This window comes from Carassius gibelio, chromosome B1, assembly GCF_023724105.1.
Source record: "Carassius gibelio isolate Cgi1373 ecotype wild population from Czech Republic chromosome B1, carGib1.2-hapl.c, whole genome shotgun sequence".
Lineage (NCBI taxonomy): Eukaryota > Metazoa > Chordata > Actinopteri > Cypriniformes > Cyprinidae > Carassius > Carassius gibelio.
This window is the reverse complement of record NC_068396.1, coordinates 10,239,115-10,263,295: the sequence shown is the minus strand read 5'-3', so window position 1 is coordinate 10,263,295 and position 24,181 is coordinate 10,239,115. Positions and strand designations below refer to the sequence as shown.

Genomic DNA, 24,181 nt, shown 5'->3' with positions numbered 1-24,181 from the left:
CGGCCCGTATATTACAAACACCGGAACTTCCGGGAAACTCCGGGAGGCAAATTGGGCTGTACGAGGTACAGGTGAGGACAATAAACGCGGCGATCGTGGATTGGACAACGGAGAGAACAGGAAGGGTATAAAAAGAGTCTCAGAAATTCAAACATAGTTCGAGTTGAATCGTTTCAGGCCGATCCGGCGGGCAGTGTAAAGGTTTGGGCAGAGTCAGCATTGGTGAAGGCAGAGGATCTTCACGGGGTGAAGGAGACAAGGACACTAGTAACTGGGCTGAGTATACAACATTTATTGATGTTTGATGAGACCATCTATAGATAAACTACTGATGTGTTGGAGTCACAGTCATAGGAAGTACTCACCGGAAGTAACGTCAAGGGCGATCTCCAGCAACTGAAAACCGATGGTGTGAAGAGGATTGGACAGCTAGAAGGAGAAGGAGACAAAGGAAGAGTGTTATCGTTCATTTGTGAGTACTATTGGACAGCGCATTGTACATCATTGGGGAGAGTGCATTATCCAGCGTATGTTGTGAGCATCTGGTAAATAGGCCAGCGGCCCCATTACGGAGCAGAGTTTTGGGTGAGCCGGGAAGTACGAGTATAGGAAGCCGCAAGTAGTCGTGACGGCAACGTTATTCCTCCGGCCCTTCATCTATCAACAACGCCCAACGAAACCCCAGGATAAGTCCTAGTAAACCGTGGTTCTGACCCTATTTCACGTAGAGTGTGTGGAGTGCAGTGGGTGAGTCCTTGTCTTTGCTGTGCGTGTGTACACTTGAAATCTTGCAGTGTTATGCTGTGGTTGTGTTGTCAGTAGCCACCCTAGACTGGATGAGTCGTGGGGGAGACCAGTGACCGTTGAGGCTGGTGAAGCGCCATTTTCATCTATATGCCATTTTGCGACCCCTGCATGGAGACCCAAATGTAACGTCCTGTCTAGACCCTTTCAGAATACCCTGGCTCTGTGGAAGCGGTGGTGAAGAATACACGTAAGCAAGACTGGTGTGAGTAAAAGCCAAAATTATACCTATATGCAAGGAGGAAGTTTTACTGTTGCAAATTAGCTGTGTGGATTTACTTTACCTGTTGTGGAGCCTCTTCAAAGGTTCACCCCGGTCCAGATCCCTTAAACTGCAAATAGAAGAGAGGAGAGGGAAGCGTTCGGCCCGGTGCGACAGTGTTTAACTTTCCCCGACGCACAGGAAATCCCTGTGGAGGCCTGCGCTACGACGATTTACTACTCCAGGTCTGACAGTTCATCTACTTACTGTATCGCAGTATTTCACCGTAAGCCCACCGCCCAGGAGAAGTATTCTAGGAGAATAGAGCCCCAGTTGCCTGTGGAATACTTACCTTTGTCCATTGCTGCGAATCACTAAAGGGAGAATAGAGCACCAGTTGCCTGTGAAATACCTACCTTTGTCCATTGCTACGAATCACTAAAGTGAGAATAGAGCCCCAGTTGCCTGTGGAATACTTACCTTTGTCCATTGCTACGAATCACTAAAGGGAGAATAGAGCACCAGTTGCCTGTGAAATACCTACCTTTGTCCATTGCTACGAATCACTAAAGTGAGAATAGAGCCCCAGTTGCCTGTGGAATACTTACCTTTGTCCATTGCTACGAATCACTAAAGGGAGAATAGAGCCCCAGTTGCCTGTGAAGTACCTACCTGTGTTGTCCCCCGCAGTTTGAGTGACCTCTCTCTTGCAGTGCCATTGGAGTTCTGTGTCGCGGGTTGGCGCTCACCTCGGAGTGTGCAGAAGGGGAGGCGCCGCCCGAGCACCCTGTACGAAGAGATCGGAGGAACAAGTCATTTATCAGCCAGTCGTATGGACCCAAGTAACAGGTAGCCACTCTCACCGGATCGATTATTCATTGAGTGTTTCACTCTGCCTTCAGGAGAAAAGAAGGGCGCCACGAGTCAACAAAAGCCCAAAGAGGAGGACTAAGGGTTTTCGAAAGGGACAGCGGAGCTTCGTCCCCCTCTTCCCTCTGTGGACATACTAACCCTCGCCGCATAGTCCTCTCCGGCCCCTTTCTCCTCTTGCTGAACAGAGACGATAATTTTAAGATTTACCTCCCCCTCCCTGAATTATTTTAATTAATTTAAATAAAGTTGTTTTAATATTACTTACGCTTGGTCTGTCTGGTCATTGGGGTTGCTTTGGGACCTCCTCGAGGTGGAAACTAGGAAGGGGCGTGACTTGCAACATCTGTGGTCCGCTCCGACCTGTGACATCAGCAAGTGCTCAAATTTATACCTGCCTATACCTGTTCTTGGAAGAATTTCAGTTGAGCCCTGCCCATACTAATGCTGCTGAGGATGGCCTGTGTATGACCTCTGTAACAACTTCTGAGGATTTGGAAGAGGTTATACCACTAAACCTCTCTTCCCCATTGTTTCCTACCCACAGTATCAACCAGTACAAAAATCTCTTTTGGTGACCATGCTCCTGCCCAGCCTCCCTCTCCTTCCGCCTCTGCCAAATCCAGTCAGTTCTCTGACCCCACATCTGCTGGATGCCTTCAGTTCATCCGTTAGTGATTCCAGCCAGCTATACTGAGTCACCTAGTGCTTTCAGGTCTTCATTTAGCATTAATTTCACCATAAATATACAGCATGTGTATGTTACTATTTTGAAAAAACAAATTGCACATGAGTTGTTCATTTTATTCCAATCTATCAGTAAGTTTCATTTCAAAAAGGCATTTTTGCATTTCTGCAATCATTATCAAAGAATTTTGGTTTTGAAGTGATTTTGACAACATTCTCTTTAATCGGAAGGAGGGTTTGCCACAAGATGGAGCCATTGTTTTCTTCTCTTTTGGGATGTATTCATATTCACAGACACAACTCTGAGAAACAGCTGGATTAATGTGCAGGCCTACTGTATTTTTACATCAATAAACATGCTTGAGAGGACAGCAGACATGTCCACTCTGATCTTAGACAGATTATTTGAAATAATAGACAGAATCACATCTTGGCGTATGGATGTTCAAATGTGAAAGATTTGAGGCTCTTTAGTGAGGATGCCAACTCTTATTTGATTGGCTGACTGTAGTAGAGGTATTTCTGCTAAAGGGCTTTGATACACTCAATCTTTGTTATTTTCCTTATGAAAATCTTTATGAAACTGAGAAAAATCTTGTTATGTGTGATGATGATGAAAACCATCGCAATAGAGACGGGTGAGGCATCATTGTGTTCCAGTTATAATATAAAAATAATAATATATATATATATATATATATATATATATATAAATATAAATAAATTAGTTACTTGTATGTGTTGTTTCAACCGAAATACACCTGCTTGAAATGAGTACTAAAGAGTTGCCATAACCATTAGTTATTCTATTTGTGTGCTCTATACAAGCACTAGCTTACACACTTCACATAATAACATACAAAACTTACCTCAAGGTTGTGGTTTTCTGTATTCTTACCAGCTCTCAGTGTTGAGAGAAGTTACTTTACTTGTTAGAAATATAGTTATTATTAATAATAATAATGATAATGATAACAATAATAGTCCTGTGATGCATTCAGGGTGTTGCTTACGGGATGCTAATACATGCTTTAGTATCCCTAAGACATTATACAGGTCAAGCAATCTGGAAAAAGGAAGGATAAATAATAATAAAAATAATAATAATAGGCTGTAAAATACTCAAATTAAATATAAAAAACATTAATAATTATTATTTTAAAAAGTATTTTTATTCACCAAAAAACATTTTAATGTTTAATACTTCACAGAAATCTAAAAAGCATAATTCCAAACAAAAAATTGGTAAATATTAATATGAAGTTTGTAAATGTGAAAATATGAATAAAATAAATGATAAATAAAATTATGAATAAAATGCTACATTTTCAAAATAAACCATTTTCACTAACATTTTTATTTAATTTGATGTATTTCTGCACTGTAATAAAGCTGTTTAAATAAAAACAGTTTTACAGATGCATGGTTGCTTTAGGGTGAAAACATTTGCGGTTGGTTCTTATAGCTGAGCACAGTAATGGAAAGAAAGAGAGCGAGTGGTTAAAAAACAAACAAACAGGAAACCATTTTGACATCCTGCTAAGCTACACTTTATTACACTAAAGATGCACCTTTTACCCGTGTAATATTTGATTAGGTTTGTTTTTTAACCTGTTAAATGTCACCCCGTCCCGTATACGGGACACCTATGTTGACTATACTATATTACAATCAAATCTAATCTAATCTTGAATAGCAGTATTCTAATTACATTACATTTACATTTATCTGAAGCGACTTACAATTGCTATATATGTCAGAGGTCACACGCCTCTGGAGCAACTAGGGGTTAAGTGTCTTGCTCAGGGACACATTGGTGACTCACAGTGGATTCGAACCCGGGTCTCTCACACCTAAGGTGGGTGTCTTATCCACTGCGCCAACACCACCCCGTAATCTTGACAAACTATATATCGTTGGAAAGGTCTAAGACTATTTTACCAATATTTTTTGTTAAACATTATGTAGGAAAAGTAATAGATGAATTTATGACAAGAGTGCACCCTCAGAAAACTACATTACAAAAGGAGCTTTGACCTTTGTTTAAAAAAAAGACTTCCTCGTTGCCTTTTTCTCTATCACATTTTAGAAATCATCAGAAGTTATATATCACTTGAAAACATAAAATCTCAAAATTCATCCTTCAAAACCCATTTTAAAACCAGACATTGCATTACCATGTAAATGGCACATCAAAATCAAGTTACAAAATGTTTTCAGTCATGAATTATAAAAATGTAGGTTTGTATCATGCACATTCATGTCTATCTTCAAAAACGTGAGTGACATTTAACAGGTTAAGCCCGTTCTGTGAAAAAAAACACTGGGATCTACATTTGCTATTAAGAACTTTCTTTTCTCTCATATTTGGAGATGTTTCTATTTTATCACAAAATAAAATGTACAACCAGTAAATATGCAAATAACTTTTAAACGTAAAACAAGAGACCATAGAGACCATACAAAATATATTTTTTTATGTATTATGGATAACTTAAAGGGGGGGTGAAATGCTATTTCATGCATACTGAGTTTTTTACACTGTTAAAGAGTTGGATTCCCATGCTAAACATGGACAAAGTTTCAAAAATTAAGTTGTACGTTTGAAGGAGTATTTCTGTTCCAAAAATACTCCTTCCGGTTTGTCACAAGTTTCGGAAAGTTTTTTTCGAGTATGGCTCTGTGTGACGTTAGATGGAGCGGAATTTCCTTATATGGGTCCTGAGGGCACTTCTGCCGGAAGAGCGCGCGCTCCCGTATAGCAGAGCACTGAGAGCACAACAGACTTTCACTGATCAGAGCGAGAGCGTTGCGAAATGTCACAAAAGAAGTGTGTTTTTGGTTGCCAGGGCAAGACAACCCTGCACAGATTACCAAAAAAAACAGCATTAAGGGACCAGTGGATGGAGTTTATTTTTACAGAGCATCAACCCCTCATCGGAGACCCGGGTTCGAGCCCCACTCGGAGCGAGTCGTTGCTGCTGCTGCTCTCGTTCAGTTTCAACCTCTGGATCTGATTCTGGATTATAAATAAACGGCTGAATCTGACTGTTAGCCATGGTTTGTTTTGGATGTTTTTTTTCCTCACGGTAATGTCACAGCAACCTGGTCTCACAGAATTCCGTGAAATGTCCACGGGTCCTTAACTCAAAATCCGTGAAGCCATCACGGAATTGCCCCAAATTCCGTGACCCGGCCACGGATATTTCTCCAACGCAAGTCAATGACACTGACCTCCCGTGATCCACACACGGATACCCGTTTCAATGACGGAGTACAGAACTCGCTGAACGGACGTGCTTTCTCATTTGGAAACGCAACATTTGACGTATTTGTTTCTTTTCCAATATCAAATGCCATAATGACATTAACCAGACAGCTGTTGTAGTTATTGCATTGTCCTGTCATCATAAAAATTACGTTTGTTTCAGTTACAAAAGTCCCGTGATGGCACGGACCTCCACAACCTGACCTCACTCACTTGTTTAGGAACTTACAAGCTTTTCGTCGACACTGTTGCAATGGAATGTAATTAACTTGGCATTTTTTCTCGTCCTGTCATCATAAAATCCAGTTTGATGGCGTTTTACACACATTTTGGCTATAGTCAGAACTAAAATCTGTGATAGGAGCACGGAGTGAGTCTGTGCTTAGATCACGGATAACTCTAACGCAAGTCAATGACACTCATCTTCCGTGGTCCGTACACGGATCGTTTCAGTGATGGAGTACAGACCTAACTCAATGGACGTGCTATCTCATCTGGAAACGCAACATTTGAAGTATTTATTTTTTTCAACACCAAATACCATGACCAACCTGACTGTTATTGTAACTATTGCATTGTCCTGCCATCATACAGATTCACTTTGATTCTGTTAGCCTAACTAAAATCTGTGATACGAGCACGGAGTGAGTCTGTGCTGAGATCACGGATAACTCTAACGCAAGTCAATGACACTCATCTTCCGTGGTCCACACACGGAAACCCAGTCTCACGGCAGTTCGTGATTTTGTCACGTAATTTAATCTATTTATTCGTGGCAGGCACACGTTTATTTCCTTATTTTCATGATTGCAGCACGTTTTTTTTAAACTAATGCATTTCAACTGGAGGCATCTTTCGTGCATCAGCACAATATTTTCTGATTAATTATTATTATTATTATTTAATTTTTCACAGGACAACAGAAAAAACTCACTGAAACTTGAAAAAAAAATCGGAGCTTAACTTACTGTACAAAACTGAGCAACATACTGTATTGCTGGTGACAAAAACACATTAAAACTTTTTTAGCTGTAAAATGCGCAATGGTTCTTTTTTTACTTTTTCATTGATTTTTATTTTTTTCATAGGCCTAGATTTAATTTTTTTTAATTACAGAATTCAATATCAAGTCCTTGACACATAACTGTAACACATTTTCATATTAAGAAACAATTTAGTTTAAATAAAAAGAACAAGAAATATCTAAAAATAAATAAATTATTTATTAGCGATAGGCCTACAGATTTATTTATTTATTTATTTTTTACTTTAGACTCTAAAGTTAAAAGTTTTTATTAAGGCTATTGTAAAGGCTTCTTAAAAATGATGTCGCTGATGAGCCTCTGATCGCTGTCAGATTCTGTGATATGAATGTCCGCTAATGGGTTTAGAATGAGCCCCGCTCGGCCCGTGTTCTGGCTTACTGTAATATTTCACCTGTAATAAGACCGAAATAATATAATTAAAATAAAGAAATGAATGAATACATGATAACATCTAAATAAATGTTGATAGATTTAGCGTTATAGTTTTAAAAATATTAATAAACAGCAAATCAACACAGAAAGACCTAAATAATAATAATACATAATTAATAAACAGCGCCGCCCCTCCCACTACGCGCATCACGCGCTGTGCGTCAACCCCAAAGCGTCAAAAACTGAAGCGTGGTCAAGCGCCTCTAGCGTCACTGACATGAGATGTTTATCGCTTTGAAATCACGTTCAAGAAGTCTCATTCAGCACACATCGCGATACTTTCCATCAGTTTGCAAGAGCCGCAGGTTGGGTGAGTTATACAGTCTATGGTGAGTAGTAGTAAATATGCTCTTTTAATGCCTGTCCTAAAACGTATTCTGTCTTCTTTATTAATCAGATGAGCGCCTTATGTTTACTCTCTGTATTACATCGGTCATCCGAGGCTGTCTTTGAGTTTCATTGTGTTTAACTAAATGAACACAGCTGCTAACTGGTTAAACTCTATCGGTCACGTGACGTGACGTGACGTGCCACAGACCTGGGATCCGTTTTATATTAATTTCAGGTTCAAAGATGTAAGTTGTATTTGTAGTAAAATCATGGTAACCATGACACCTACAAAAGTAGGTAAAACCCAGTAAACAAGACATTTACCATGTTTTTTTTTTTTTTTTTTTTTTTTTTTTTTTTACCACAGTAACTGTAGCTTTACTGTAGTATAGTAATGCCACATTAATCACCAAATTAACTATAGTTGTACCACTGTAATGGTAGTGTTTTAATGTGCTTTTATATGACTTATTTCACAGTAATCACATTTACTGTACCATGCTTGTAATACCTTTTTAATGTAAAAAAAAAAAAAAAAAAAAAACATTTTTCCCATCTTGCAGTTCAATTCATATTTGTTTATATCTTAAATATTTTGCTCACAGATCACTATTAACATTCTGTATATAATTCTGTTTTATTTTCTTTCCCCTTGTATTAATCTTTTAGCTGAAAAGACGTAAAGTAAGCAGTCACCCCAGTGGTGTTTGTGGAGAGGTATTCCTTCAGAAATGGAGAAGACAGAAAGCTGCAGAGGCAGGTTGGTCTGTGATAGTTTGTCCCTTTTATCAAACATTCCTGTTGTTATCATTTGCACAGCATTTTGTTGTTTCTTAAACTGTTGTACGGTCCAAATACCCACACTTGCCATCTTTGCACATTTCCTTTATTTGGCCCAAGTGAGCATGAAGATCACAATGTGTGTCGATCTTAACATGACAAAGTTCGTTTCAACTTTGTATTTTAAAAGAAACTTCTAAATGTCTTTTCAATAGTCCCTAATAGGGCTGTAGTACTCGAGTCCGGTCTTGGACTCGAGTCCGGACTCGAGACATTTTTCTGTCGTCTCGGACTTGTCTCGGACTCGTTGAATTTGCACTCGGACTTGTCTCGGACTTGGCCATTGGACTCGCCAAGTCTTCTAGTTGGTCTCGACCGAGTCCAGCAAAAAAAATAAAATAAAAAATGTCTCCTTCAAAACAAAACCACATTTGCATGATGTCGCGACTGAAACTGTGTGGAAAACGCTAGGCGCGCCGCTCTCCTTATTTCCAAAGCACTCTGTAATCTGCGCTCGCGCTCCAGTGGCGTCTGCTGTTGCTGGGCAACCATAACCCGCTCTCCATGATGACGCAGAAGTTTCAGCAAAGAATAAATGGAATTCCAACACTTAAAATCACTTGCAGTAGCTCTGCTAATAGATTCATTTAAAAAATGGCTATCCTTGTACAACTATGATCATCTGTTTCTCCATCTTGCCTTAGCTTTCAGTATTGTTCCGGGAAAGGATTTGCATGACCAGTGGTGCACTTACTGCGACCTGAAAAGTTTAGATGTTTCTAATTTAATTTTCTACCTGTTAGATTGTGTTTTATTTACGTCTACACCTAGATAGCCTTTTTTTATCAATAAACGCGTATTAATGTATAGCCTTATGCAACAATTACATATGTAAATTTTAAAAACTTTATATATGACATTACATATTTACATTTTCATGTAACAGCCAGTATTTGTATCTGTAACAATCACAAATTTTTTCCTATCTGCATTCGGATACAACATCGTACAGTTACTTGATAAGACTGTTATGACTTTTTATATATTTTTTCGTAGTTATCACTGAACAAGTATGTCGTGTTAAACTGAATTAATTATTAATTTCTAAAATAATATTTATCATGCAAGCAGAGAGATGTCATGACAAACGTGTCATAGTGATAATTTGAACACGACTGAATCCATTTAATGCACACATTTTCATTACGCAGAACACTTTGAGCGAGTCTATAATGTATAGTCGACTTCACTAAACAGATGTGTGTGTGCCGCGCAAACCAGCAAAACATAAAGATGCAAACATGTAGGACAAGTAGACAATGTATCCATATCTATGTTGATTATTAGCCTACTTTTGAGAGAGAATTGATTTGGTTTTTGAGAGACTGTGTCAGTTTGATTGGTGAGCGCGCTGTGCTTATTCCATTCATTCGTATCATGGTAGCCTAAGCTTTCAATAGTTGCCTTTTAAATATATACAAATAATATAACGTGTAGCTATGATGTATTATTATAGGTAAAATTACTCTTGCAACGCTCTGATTTCTGAGAGATGCACAGAGAGGCTACAACAATGCGGTGTTTGATTTGCGCGCTTTTCACTCATAAAGTTTACATTCATTCACTTCTGGCGCTGATGCCCTGGCTCATCTGTTATCTAGCAAACACCAGACTGTGTCAGCTTCAGCCGAGTATTCAGGCAGAATTATTCCTTGTCCGTTATTCGTTTTTTAAGCCATTATCCGTGCCATTCCGAATAAGGTATTCGGCTTCAGGCACAACCCTAATTATTACATTACATAGGCCTATTTTATTTTTACATGCAACATAGATAAGGTCATATAGTAACAGCTCCACGCAATATTGTAATTCTAAAATTCACGTCGTACTTGCAAACACTTTGTATGCATTATGGTTAATACATGCTGGAGTTGTCGATTGTGACAGTGCTCGACTAGTCTATGCAAACAATAGCACAGTATGACAAAAATTGCTGTATTTATGTGCGCATGCCCAGTAGAGCCAAACGTATCCATTCTAGCCTTGCTGCGTGCATTTGTCATATCCCGAGCTTTGCGTGTGTCTGTGCACTGTGCCAATTAGGCATAGTCATATACATTTTTGACCACAGATATAATGTCAACAAAAAATAAAGTACATAAAAATTATTTGACCTTACAGTTCCAAACTTTGTTTGTTTATCCAAGTTTAGCTCCCAGGGTCGGACTGGGGGTAAAACCAGTACTCATTAGCAAGGCCCCAAAGGAAGAGAGGGCCCTTGAAAAGTATGAATCTGAAATATATTTTATTTTACCTGGATATTTTAATGGGTGGGGGGCATGGGGGCCCATCAGGACTGCCTAAGCATAGGGCCCAGGATCTTGTTTAACGCCCCTGTTAGCTTTAACCCTAATTATACACACTTGAACCTAATCAAGCTCTTACTAGACACACTAATCTTCCAGGTGTTTTAAGGCCAGTTGGAGCTAAACTTTTCAGGACATTGGCCATCCAGGATGTAGTTTGGAGACCCCTGTCCTACAGAGTTGTTACTTTGCACATGCTTTTTGATCATTACAAATAATAATGTAAAATGATTTTCTTAGAATAGGAGATATGCTTTCTCTCGCATCACAAACATTATCAGTAGTTAAGTATGTGGTCTTGAATAGGACCCTTTTTTCACTCATTTGGACTCGGTCTTGGACTTGGACTCGAAACTTTTGGACTTGGACTTGACTTGGACTCGAACCTCTTTGGACTCGGTCTTGACTCGGTCTCGACTAGTCCTGGACTTGGACTTGACTTGGACTCGACAAAGCCGGACTTGACTACAGCTCTAGTCCCTAATAATACATTTTAATGCGCTTTTCTAGAACCCAAAGCGCTAAAATTAGCGCCCTATTAACCCTATTAAAGATGACAATTTATTTTGTGGTGCTTCTAATTAAGTGATAAAAAGAAGTTACAAATGATGTACAAAATAAATATACTTTTCTGTGCACCAAGAAAACATGCAACACTTTGTTTTACTACTAAATTAGTCTCAATTTCTAATTATTATAATTAATATTTCACAAACATTGGAAAGTTGCCTGACCTCCTGTGAGATCTCTGCAAAAAGTCTCACATTAATTCCAAAACATGATGCATGATGGGATACACTAAGCGTTGTATAGCGCTCCGGAGCAGTATTGGAGAGGTTTAGTGTGTGTTAAGGACACCGTGCTTTGGCATTATTAAGACCGGGGACAGTCTCATAGTCACGTACACACACTCTCAAGTGAATAAGACCTCAAGTGTGGGTAACTGGAAAGGGGAAAAGTCTTTAAAATGATCCCTAAATACAGTCCCACATCAAAGTCTTAATAATTCACTAATGCTTTCATGGTCTAAAAAATAATGTATGTAAGTAATGTATAAGTTAAAGTATATAGTAATGTATAAGTTGCATGTAATGAAATAATATTTCCTTTCTTTCTGTCTTACAGGATTGTTTGCAGATAATGCTGTTCTTCTTTTTCAGAAGTTTTTGGGGAGCCAACCCTCACAAACCTTCCTAAAAACTAAAAGAGCTATTACTGAGTCTCAGCGACTCTTGCCACGATCAGCTCTTCCCAGGTACATTTGTTTACTCATCAAATGCTCTGGTCTGAATCTTACTTTAAATTAACTTAATTATATGTTTAATGAGAAATATTGCTCATTGCACACAGAGTAAGATTATCTTGTTTCACAGAAGAGAAGGAAGACCAAGGAAATGATTTGCTCAGGATGAGAAATGAAGATGGTCATCTTGTGCTCAAGCAAACAGAAGTCCTCTGGTATGTGTGTGTTGAAGCAATGCTGTGTTACAGGACTTTATGATGATCTCTCACAGGACTGGTCATGTCAGCCGTAATTATTCTTTCCAATGTTTTTATATTTATTTTATTTTATTTGATACAGCTATAATAATTATAGCATGTTAGCAAAGTTTGACTGGAACATTTTTAATCTAAAGTTTTAAAAAAAACACCACCTGTTATTCTTAAAAGCATACAAGTGTCATAAAAGTGGTTTAATTGATATAAACACCAATTGACATTATCTCACTGTTTTGTGAATGTTGTGTTATAAATTGTGAATTGATAGTTGATTGGTTTGAGCAAAGCCTTACACTGCACAGACTAAAACACATTTGTGAGAGAAGTCATTAGCTCTGGAGAAAGACTCTAGAGGAAGAAAACACATTTACTGCAACAAAAGATGAATTCTAGAGTCTCTGAGAAATACACATGCTAATGGAGTCTCATGGGCAAGTCCTTTGCCTCTGTAACTTTTTCTAAATTCTTGCATAATGAAACTGTTTATTGCAGTATTTTAACAATTTTACTTTGTACAGATGATCTCATCAACCAAATGAGGGGTTTTGAACAAGTGATGCTCTTGAAAGGAGTGAAAGAAGAGGATGTGGTAAATTGTCTTCAGAGAAAAAGCTTCTCAAAAGATCTTAAAACAGCTTGAAGAATGGTAAGTGTACAGTACTACAAGGGTCATAGTTACTCATAAGATGAGCTCTATGTCCATTAAACAACTTCATCTGGATTGTTTGTTTCACTTTGACCAGGTCTGGGATCTTAGGACTGGGAGATCTCACTTGCACCCAGTTAACCTCCATAGAGAACATTTATCAGAAGCGCTGTCTGGGTAGGGCAAGAAACATCATCAAGGATGCCTCTCACCCTAACCATGGACTTTTCACCCTCCTTCCATCCGGCAGGCGTTACAGGAGCCTACGCTCTCGAACTAGTAGACTCAGGAAGAGCTTCTTCCCCGAGGCTGTGACACTCCTGAACACCGCACCACCAATCTAACCTGCACCTGCTCTTTTACTGCACTGGTCACAGTACTTTACATACATGTATTGCACTACTCATATTTTGCACAGACTGCACATGGTTAAATCCATTACACTATAAACTGTCTAAAGCTGTTACTGTACAAGCACAGTAAACTATTTCTACAATAAATATAATTGCACTACTATTATTTTGCATATAATAAAAAAGTTAAACTATACTTTTGCACACTCATTCAACTGTATTTATTACCACTGTTCTCAAGTTCCTGCTATTCATAATGTATATATAATTCTTCTTTGCTCTGTTCATAATGTACATACAATCCCTACATTAAATTCATATTTATATTCTGTATATACTCTGATCAATATTGTATATAGCAACTCCACTGTAAATTCTGTATATCATAGCTTTACTTACTCTGCACTTTTATGTATATAAAACACTATATTCTTGCACTTCTGGTTAGATGCTAACTGCATTTCATTAGCTCTGTACTTGTACTCTGCATAATGACAATAAAGTTGAATCTAATCTAATCTAATCTAATCTTCTGGCTGAGAACAAGCTACACCACATCAGTGTTGGATATCAACCACAAACTGTTTCCAGACACGACAGAAGATCACGATGAAACCAGTTTAGATGTGATGATGGGAATCATTATTTTCTGAAACAGTATCCAATGTCTTATATGTATCACATGATCTGTATCACAGTTGACTGAATGGGACTGTGACTTTTAAGGACATTTCATCACTCATCTGTATTTTTGATGATGAATAATTATTTTCCTTGAATCTTATTTGTCTTGATGCTACTTTATCATCTTTATAGTCTATGCTTCAATAAAATGAATATGATGAATATTGTGTTCTGAAGATTCTTGGTAAATACATCATTTTACTAGGTAGGCTCATATGTGTTTATTTTAGACTTGGAAAAACTACATAATCATTATTGGGATTATTTTTTACTTAAGACATAAAAATATTTGATCAGATTAATGACATCTGGGACATCAGTACACCAGAAAGTTATTATTGTTTATATTTAGTAACAAATGCCAATTGTTTTGTGAAAGAAAGGGAGTTACGAGATTAATTATTTTGCATTACAAGATGGTGCCATGGGCTTTATAGTTACAAACACTTGAGGGATAACTGAGAATGTAGCAGGAATGATCAACGTGGATCTTGTACTGCATTAAAACCAAGAGCACACACATTACCGATGTCCAGCACATGAGGAGCAAGAGACAGGGGTGAGAGGACATTTTTACACTGATTTTTGCTAATTAGTTATTAGTAATATATATATATATATATATATGAATGAATTTGTCCTTGTGTAATAGTGAAGTATCACAATGTGTATACATTGTCCTTGATTACTGCTTAACAGTGGGGAATAGATAATGGCATGTTGTTGCAGGTTCATCCATTATATTTATTGATGTTTACTTCAAAAATCAAATAAATAATCTATTATTTTTATTATCAAAACATTTCTTTATAATTTTTCCATGTTTCATCAGATGGCCTCACAATGTCCTGTCAAAAGGTATAATAGCAATGATGTAAGAATTAGAAAACAGAGGACTGTGAAAACTGTCAGATATAAATGTGACTCAGCTCAGTTTGTTGTCCATGATGAGGAGAATACATATATGTAGGTTTTACTGCCCTTCTACCCCCAGGGGCCCAGTAGCACCCCCCGGAAGAGCCAAAAACTGTACATTTCAAAAGGCTGTAAATCAGAGTCCAATTAACATATCAAAGCGAAAATCAGCATGATTACTACTTATGCTATGCTGATAAAATAATGTTGGGCACAGTTTTCAGAAATGAATGGAAAGGTGGCATAAAGGCATTTTACATATTGCATACTCTAAAATACTAAATTTCACCATGCCTCTCAAATATATCATAGTGGTTTACACAGTGAACATATTTATATGTCTAGTTTACCATTCAATATATTATTTATTTCATTTCGTTAATAAAACTTTTTAAACTACATTACCCATAAGCCTCCATCGTTCTATCTATGGAAAGGGAATACTAGGCGCTGTTTTTTGTAGTTCATTGAAGTTATTCTTAGGGTTAGTGTTAGGATCTCGGTAAAAAGGTGATTTTTCTCAACATAGAAACACCCAATGTTGACTTAATATATTTACTAATGTGATAATAGCAGCAAAACATACTTTTGTAACATGATCCGCTGTTTAATATGGGTTAAAAGATAATCCAACCACAGACAGTCCTGCGATGACAAGGGACATTCACAGCCAATGACATCAAAGCTGAGCAGCGTCATCACACTTCCTTAACCATTTATTGTCATTCATGAACGCTGTTTTCCGTTTTTCGGCTAAAGGGATAGATTGGTTAACAATAAATTAAATTTGCCACCTATTAGATAGTGTTTTATTAACGTCTACACCTTCTTCCAACAATAATGCAAATACAGAAATTATTGTTATTCAGCTTGACAACAATTTGGCAATATCGATGTGTACATGTGTGTGTACAACACGTGATGTGAACTGCACAGTCACAGTTGTATCTTATCTAACCAATAGATTCATTTCATTCAATTTAAAAGATACATTTTTTCCTGACCAAAGACAAGAGCATTTACTAATAAAAAGTAAAGAGTGAAATTATTAAGTTATTAAATTATTTAAATTTGTTTCTGTGATTTGCCTTGCTTTACCAATTAATCTCTAGGAATAAAAACTGAAATAAAGCATAATGAACATACATAATTTTGTAAGAGTTTTCCAGTATTTATAGATATGTCAAACTCATTTAAAGACAAAGTGCGCATATTACTGCACTGTCACCAAGCTCGTTTTTAAAGAATAAAACTATGAAGAAAAATGTTGTAAACGTTAACATTTTTCAGTGTGCAAATTCTTTTATTAAAAAACAAAACATTATAAATATGGTATATATCTTTCAGAGAACACCGTAAAACTATACATTTTCTTAAAAGATTCTATTGACCAAAAAGTGATACAACACTTAATGTTTCAAACTCACAAAATAACATCATGAAGACATGCATGTCAAGTGTGCAATATCATCTATAAAACTCAATCAGCAGAGCATCACGTAAACACTGATTGTCCGAACAATGGAAGAAAGATAAAGTGTTCAGGAAAACAAACACCTGCTACATAAAAATGCAGAAATATAACTTTAACAATAACATCATTCACTTCATTAATGGAACTAGGGGATTGCTGTGCATGAATATGTCCTTTACTAAAACTCCTGATGAGAACTGAAGCTTTTTTATGATAAAAGCACCAGAAGTAAAGTTTACTGTATGAAGCTTGACAAAGAGAACACAATGCTTTATCAATATTATAAATGCTATTTTTTAACTATTGTTGTCATCACTGGTTCTGTATACAGTACAGTATATAGGTTGCTGGAAGGTCACAATGTATTCATTATAAGGTTAATTAAAACAAAGTTACATCTTCTGCAGAAATCAAACCACTGCAAAGTCTTGAGTCACTGATCCAGGAACCATTTCTCTGTGTGTGTGTGGGGGGGGGGGGTTAAAGAGGTGAATCCTTGTGCATGACGGAGAACTAGAGTGTTATCTGGAAACAATCCTGTAAGACAGAAAGGATAGAAATATTATGTAATTAAATGCAACATTACTGTGTTTTTTTTAGACCATGAAAGCATAATCTGCAAAGATGCTGTATAATTAAATGTTAAATGCATCCATTATTAAAAGCAAGTCATTAATAGCAATATCTAGTCATGGAGATCACGTATAGTGGGAACATGAACTGATGGGGCTTATTTGAAGTAATTTAATGAGAAGCCAATGAACAATATAAACTTTCTGACTGTGTGGGGCAACTGATTTTCCAATATTGTGATAGTGTCAGATTAGATTGTCCAGGGGCTTGTACAATATCATACAAGTGTTAAATTGAATTAGTGAATTATTAAGACTTTGACGTGCGACTGTATTTAGGGATCATTTTAAAGACTTTTCCCCTTTCCAGTTACCCACACTTGAGGTCTTATTCACTTGAGAGTGTGTGTACGTGACTATGAGACTGTCCCCGGTCTTAATAATGCCAAAGCACGGTGTCCTTAACACACACTAAACCTCTCCAATACTGCTCCGGAGCGCTATACAACGCTTAGTGTATCCCATCATGCATCATGTTTTGGAATTAATGTGAGACTTTTTGCAGAGATCTCACAGGAGGTCAGGCAACTTTCCAATGTTTGTGAAATATTAATTATAATAATTAGAAATTGAGACTAATTTAGTAGTAAAACAAAGTGTTGCATGTTTTCTTGGTGCACAGAAAAGTATATTTATTTTGTACATCATTTGTAACTTCTTTTTATCACTTAATTGGAAGCACCACAAAATAAATTGTCATCTTTAATAGGGTTAATAGGGTGCTAATTTTAGCGCTTTGGGTTCTAGAAAAGCGCATTAAAATGTATTATTAGGGACTATTGAAAAGACATTTAGAAGTTTATTTTAAAATACAAAGTTGAAACGAACTTTGTCACGTTAAGATCGACACACATTGTGATCTTCATGCTCACTTGGGCCAAATAAAGGAAATGTGCAAAGATGGCAAGTGTGGGTATTTGGACCGTACAACAGTTTAAGAAACAACAAAATGCTGTGCAAATGATAACAACAGGAATGTTTGATAAAAGGGACAAACTATCACAGACCAACCTGCCTCTGCAGCTTTCTGTCTTCTCCATTTCTGAAGGAATACCTCTCCACAAACACCACTGGGGTGACTGCTTACTTTACGTCTTTTCAGCTAAAAGATTAATACAAGGGGAAAGAAAATAAAACAGAATTATATACAGAATGTTAATAGTGATCTGTGAGCAAAATATTTAAGATATAAACAAATATGAATTGAACTGCAAGATGGGAAAAATGTTTTTTTTTTTTTTTTTTTTTTACATTAAAAAGGTATTACAAGCATGGTACAGTAAATGTGATTACTGTGAAATAAGTCATATAAAAGCACATTAAAACACTACCATTACAGTGGTACAACTATAGTTAATTTGGTGATTAATGTGCTATTACTATACTACAGTAAAGCTACAGTTACTGTGGTAAAAAAAATCAATAAAAAAAAAACATGGTAAATGTCTTGTTTACTGGGTTTTACCTACTTTTGTAGGTGTCATGGTTACCATGATTTTACTACAAATACAACTTACATCTTTGAACCTGAAATGAATATAAAACGGATCCCAGGTCTGTGGCACGTCACGTCACGTGACCGATAGAGTTTAACCAGTTAGCAGCTGTGTTCATTTAGTTAAACACAATGAAACTCAAAGACAGCCTCGGATGACCGATGTAATACAGAGAGTAAACATAAGGCGCTCATCTGATTAATAAAGAAGACAGAATACGTTTTAGGACAGGCATTAAAAGAGCATATTTACTACTACTCACCATAGACTGTATAACTCACCCAACCTGCGGCTCTTGCAAACTGATGGAAAGTATCGCGATGTGTGCTGAATGAGACTTCTTGAACGTGATTTCAAAGCGATAAACATCTCATGTCAGTGACGCTAGAGGCGCTTGACCACGCTTCAGTTTTTGACGCTTTGGGGTTGACGCACAGCGCGTGATGCGCGTAGTGGGAGGGGCGGCGCTGTTTATTAATTATGTATTATTATTATTTAGGTCTTTCTGTGTTGATTTGCTGTTTATTAATATTTTTAAAACTATAACGCTAAATCTATCAACATTTATTTAGATGTTATCATGTATTCATTCATTTCTTTATTTTAATTATATTATTTCGGTCTTATTACAGGTGAAATATTACAGTAAGCCAGAACACGGGCCGAGCGGGGCTCATTCTAAACCCATTAGCGGACATTCATATCACAGAATCTGACAGCGATCAGAGGCTCATCAGCGACATCATTTTTAAGAAGCCTTTACAATAGCCTTAATAAAAACTTTTAACTTTAGAGTCTAAAGTAAAAAATAAATAAATAAATAAATAAATCTGTAGGCCTATCGCTAATAAATAATTTATTTATTTTTAGATATTTCTTGTTCTTTTTATTTAAACTAAATTGTTTCTTAATATGAAAATGTGTTACAGTTATGTGTCAAGGACTTGATATTGAATTCTGTAATTAAAAAAAATTAAATCTAGGCCTATGAAAAAAATAAAAATCAATGAAAAAGTAAAAAAAGAACCATTGCGCATTTTACAGCTAAAAAAGTTTTAATGTGTTTTTGTCACCAGCAATACAGTATGTTGCTCAGTTTTGTACAGTAAGTTAAGCTCCGATTTTTTTTTTCAAGTTTCAGTGAGTTTTTTCTGTTGTCCTGTGAAAAATTAAATAATAATAATAATAATTAATCAGAAAATATTGTGCTGATGCACGAAAGATGCCTCCAGTTGAAATGCATTAGTTTAAAAAAAACGTGCTGCAATCATGAAAATAAGGAAATAAACGTGTGCCTGCCACGAATAAATAGATTAAATTACGTGACAAAATCACGAACTGCCGTGAGACTGGGTTTCCGTGTGTGGACCACGGAAGATGAGTGTCATTGACTTGCGTTAGAGTTATCCGTGATCTCAGCACAGACTCACTCCGTGCTCGTATCACAGATTTTAGTTAGGCTAACAGAATCAAAGTGAATCTGTATGATGGCAGGACAATGCAATAGTTACAATAACAGTCAGGTTGGTCATGGTATTTGGTGTTGAAAAAAATAAATACTTCAAATGTTGCGTTTCCAGATGAGATAGCACGTCCATTGAGTTAGGTCTGTACTCCATCACTGAAACGATCCGTGTACGGACCACGGAAGATGAGTGTCATTGACTTGCGTTAGAGTTATCCGTGATCTAAGCACAGACTCACTCCGTGCTCCTATCACAGATTTTAGTTCTGACTATAGCCAAAATGTGTGTAAAACGCCATCAAACTGGATTTTCACGAGTTCACATCTACGTATATTAATACCGTAAGTTTATGCGTATTTGGCGTGCTGTCCGGGTGGAGGGCTCCGAGCTCGGGATGTGGCCCGAACCCAGAGTACTCCCCCCGGTTGTGGTAAGAGTAGATGGATCTATAAGTGAGGAGAAATGGGGTGGAGGAGGGATGCTGAAAACTGTCAATGAACAGAGATAGGTTCTGCTGTTATTTATACCTTGTCATGAGTTGATTACTGATTGGTCTCCACTTGTGTTAATCAGGTTAATGAACTGCGACTGTTCCTCCCGAACTTTGTTATAAAACAGCATTTCACGAGTTCACATCTACGTATATTAATACCGTAAGTTTATGCGTATTTGGCGTGCTGTCCGGGTGGAGGGCTCCGAGCTCGGGATGTGGCCCGAACCCAGAGTACTCCCCCCAAAGACAAGAGAGCAAAAGGACAGCCGCCAGACTACGAACCCCCCAAAACGCAGAGATTTGGCGGGCTGACGTTTTTAGAAGTATGGTCGTTTGACCAGGAGATCTTGCATTGCCTCTGGCAGAAGTAGAGGAGCAGGCAGGTCCTGTTGGTTAATAGTTGAGGAAGAAGCAGTTATGGTGTCGGGAAGACGGGCTCCACCGTCTGCCTGCGAGGTGTAATGATATATTGACTAGATGCGTAATGTATCCGCTGGGAGGCTGAGGCTCGCTAGACAGATAGAGGAAACAAATTATATTCCTGCATCCGCTGGAAGACTGGCTCGCTGGATGAAGAACAGAAAGAGATGGATGCATACTGCGTCCACTGGGAGACTGAGGCTCGCTGGACGGGTAGAGGAATGAATAGGTATTTACCGCGTCCGCTGGGACACTAGTGCTCGTTGGACAGACAGAGGAAACCAATAGATATTACTGCGTCCGCTGGGAGACTGAGGCTCGCTGGACAGATATGGGAGACGAATTATGTCCCTGCGTCCGCTGGAAGACTGGGCTTGCTGGACGAAGAACAGGAAGAGATGGATGCATACTGCGTCCGCTGAGGGACTAGTGCTCGCTGGACAGGCAGAGGAAAAAATATGTATTTACGGTGTCCCCTTGGAGACTGAGGCCCAATGGACAGGTAGAAGGAATTAGATAATTACTGCATCCGCTGAGAGACTAGCGCTCGCTGGACGGACAGGGAAATCAATGGATATTTCTGCATCCGCTGGGAGACTAGTGCTCGCTGGACAAACAGTGGAAAAATAGATGTTATTGAGTCCGCTGTGAGATTAGTGCTCGCGGACTGATAGAGAAGACAAATAGGTATTTTCTGTGTCCGCTGGGAGGCTGAGGCTCGCTGGACAGACAGAGGAAAGAAAAATAATAATGAAAAATAGATATTTACTGGGTCCGCTGGGAGACTGAGGCTCGCTGGACGGACAGTGGAATGAATAAATATTTACTGCGTCCGCTGAGAGACTGGTGCTCGCTGGACGGACAGTGGAAACGAATAAATATTTACTGCGTCCGCTGAGAGACTCGTGCTCGCTGGACGGACAGTGGAAACGAATAAATATTTACTGCGTCCGCTGAGAGACTCATGCTCACTGGACGGAAAGTGGAAACGAATAAATATTTACTGCGTCCGCTGAGAGACTAGTGCTCGCTGGATGGACAGTGGAAACGGATAAATATTTACTGCGTCCTCTGAGAGACTGGTGCTCGCTGGACGGACAGTGGTAACGGATAAATATACTAGTGCTCGCTGGACGGACAGTGGAACGGATAAATATTTACTGCGTCTGCTGAGAGACTAGTGCTCGCTGGATGGACTTACTGCGTCCGCTGAGAGACTGGTGCTCGCTGGACGGACAGTGGAAACGGATAAATATTTACTGCGTCCGCTGAGAGACTCGTGCTCGCTGGACAGACAGTGGAAACGGATAAATATTTACTGCGTCCGCTGAGAGACTGGTGCTCGCTGGACGGACAGTGGAAACAAATAAATATTTACTGCGTCCGTTGAGAGACTCGTGCTCGCTGGACAGACAGTGGAAACGGATAAATATTTACTGCGTCCGCTGAGAGACTGGTGCTCGCTGGACGGGCAGTGGAAACGAATAAATATTTACTGCGTCCGCTGAGAGACTCGTTCTCGCTGGACGGACGGTGGAAACGGATAAATATTTACTGCGTCCGCTGAGAGACTCGTGCTCGCTGGACGGGCAGTGGAAACAAATAAATATTTACTGCGTCCGCTGAGAGACTGGTGCTCGCTGGACGGACAGTGGAAACGAATTAATATTTACTGCGTCCGTTGAGAGACTCGTGCTCGCTGGACGGGCAGTGGAAACGAATAAATATTTACTGCGTCCGCTGAGAGACTGGTGCTCGCTGGACGGACAGTGGAAACGGATAAATATTTACTGCGTCCACTGAGAGACTGGTGCTCGCTGGACGGACAGTGGAAACGGATAAATATTTACTGCGTCCGCTGAGAGACTCGTGCTCGCTGGACGGGCAGTGGAAACGAATAAATATTTACTGCGTCCGTTGAGAGACTCGTGCTCGCTGGACGGGCAGTGGAAACGAATAAATATTTACTGCGTCCGCTGAGAGACTCGTTCTCGCTGGACGGACAGTGGAAACGAATAAATATTTACTGCGTCCGTTGAGAGACTCGTGCTCGCTGGACGGGCAGTGGAAACGAATAAATATTTACTGCGTCCGCTGAGAGACTGGTGCTCGCTGGACGGGCAGTGGAAACGAATAAATATTTACTGCGTCCGCTGAGAGACTCGTTCTCGCTGGACGGACAGTGGAAACGGATAAATATTTACTGTGTCCGCTGAGAGACTGGTGCTCGCTGGACGGGCAGTGGAAACAAATAAATATTTACTGCGTCCGCTGAGAGACTCGTGCTCGCTGGACGGGCAGTGGAAACAAATTATATTTACTGCGTCCGCTGAGAGACTGGTGCTCGCTGGACGGACAGTGGAAACGGATAAATATTTACTGCGTCCGCTGAGAGACTGGTGCTCGCTGGACGGGCAGTGGAAACGGATAAATATTTACTGCGTCTGCTTTGAGACTTTTAAATTAAAAATTTTTATTATTGAAAACGGCGTATTGTGCAGAGGCTAATGCGACTGGGAATGTGGGGCATCAAAGCTGATCATAAACCCTTGTTGAAATTCACGTCGCTTATTGTGAAAACTGAACAGCTTATTTCAGTGAAATGGCTTAACATGACTTTTTTTTTTTTTTGTGTATCTGGGGGAGGTACAGAAAGGGCTCCTGCGGGAGCAGACACTGCTGCGGCAGTGAGGAGATACGAAAGGGGCTCCTGCGGGAGCAGACACTACTGCGGCAGTGAGGAGATACGAAAGGGGCTCCTGCGGGAGCAGGCACTGCTGCAGCAGTGAGGAGATACGAAAGGGGCTCCTGCGGGAGCAGACACTGCTGCGGCAGTGAGGAGATACGGAAAAGGCTCCTGCGGGAGCAGGCACTGCTGCGGCAATGGGGAGATATGGAAAAGGCTCCTGTGGAAGCAGCTCTGCATTTAACCCATCCAAGTGCACACACACCGTGAACGCACACCCGGAGCAGTGGGCAACCATTTATGCTGCGGTGCCCAGGGTGCAGCTGGGGGTTCGGTGCCCTGCTCAAGGACACCTCAGTCATGGCATGGCCGGGCCGTGACTCGAACCCACAACCCTAGGGTTAGGAGTCCACTCTCTAACCACTGGGCCCTGAGTTCCCCCTCCTTGACTGTGGGAAGAGTAGGCAGGTTAGTAACATTTTCAACCTTTGTTCATTTTCAACCAATGTGGAGGAAGTTTTTTTTTTTTTTTTTTTTTTTTTACAGTATAAAATAAGAGGCAAAAAATTATTTTACTATTGTAAATATGAGTTTATGACAGCATTTATAATTAAACCACGGTAGCCATAAA

The 24,181-nt window shown here is 39.0% G+C and overlaps 2 long non-coding RNA genes across 2 annotated transcripts; both read left to right on the top strand.

Moving 5' to 3' along the window:
* The first annotated feature begins 619 nt into the window (after positions 1-619).
* On the top strand, positions 620-2,139 carry LOC127948707 (uncharacterized). The gene is made up of 2 exons (XR_008152160.1): positions 620-1,251; positions 1,720-2,139. It is a non-coding gene; the product is annotated as an uncharacterized LOC127948707 (long non-coding RNA).
* Positions 2,140-7,110: 4,971 nt separating this feature from the next.
* LOC127948700 (uncharacterized) lies at positions 7,111-14,130 on the top strand. The gene is made up of 6 exons (XR_008152150.1): positions 7,111-7,884; positions 8,309-8,399; positions 11,911-12,040; positions 12,159-12,243; positions 12,804-12,931; positions 13,029-14,130. It is a non-coding gene; the product is annotated as an uncharacterized LOC127948700 (long non-coding RNA).
* Positions 14,131-24,181: the final 10,051 nt, after the last annotated feature.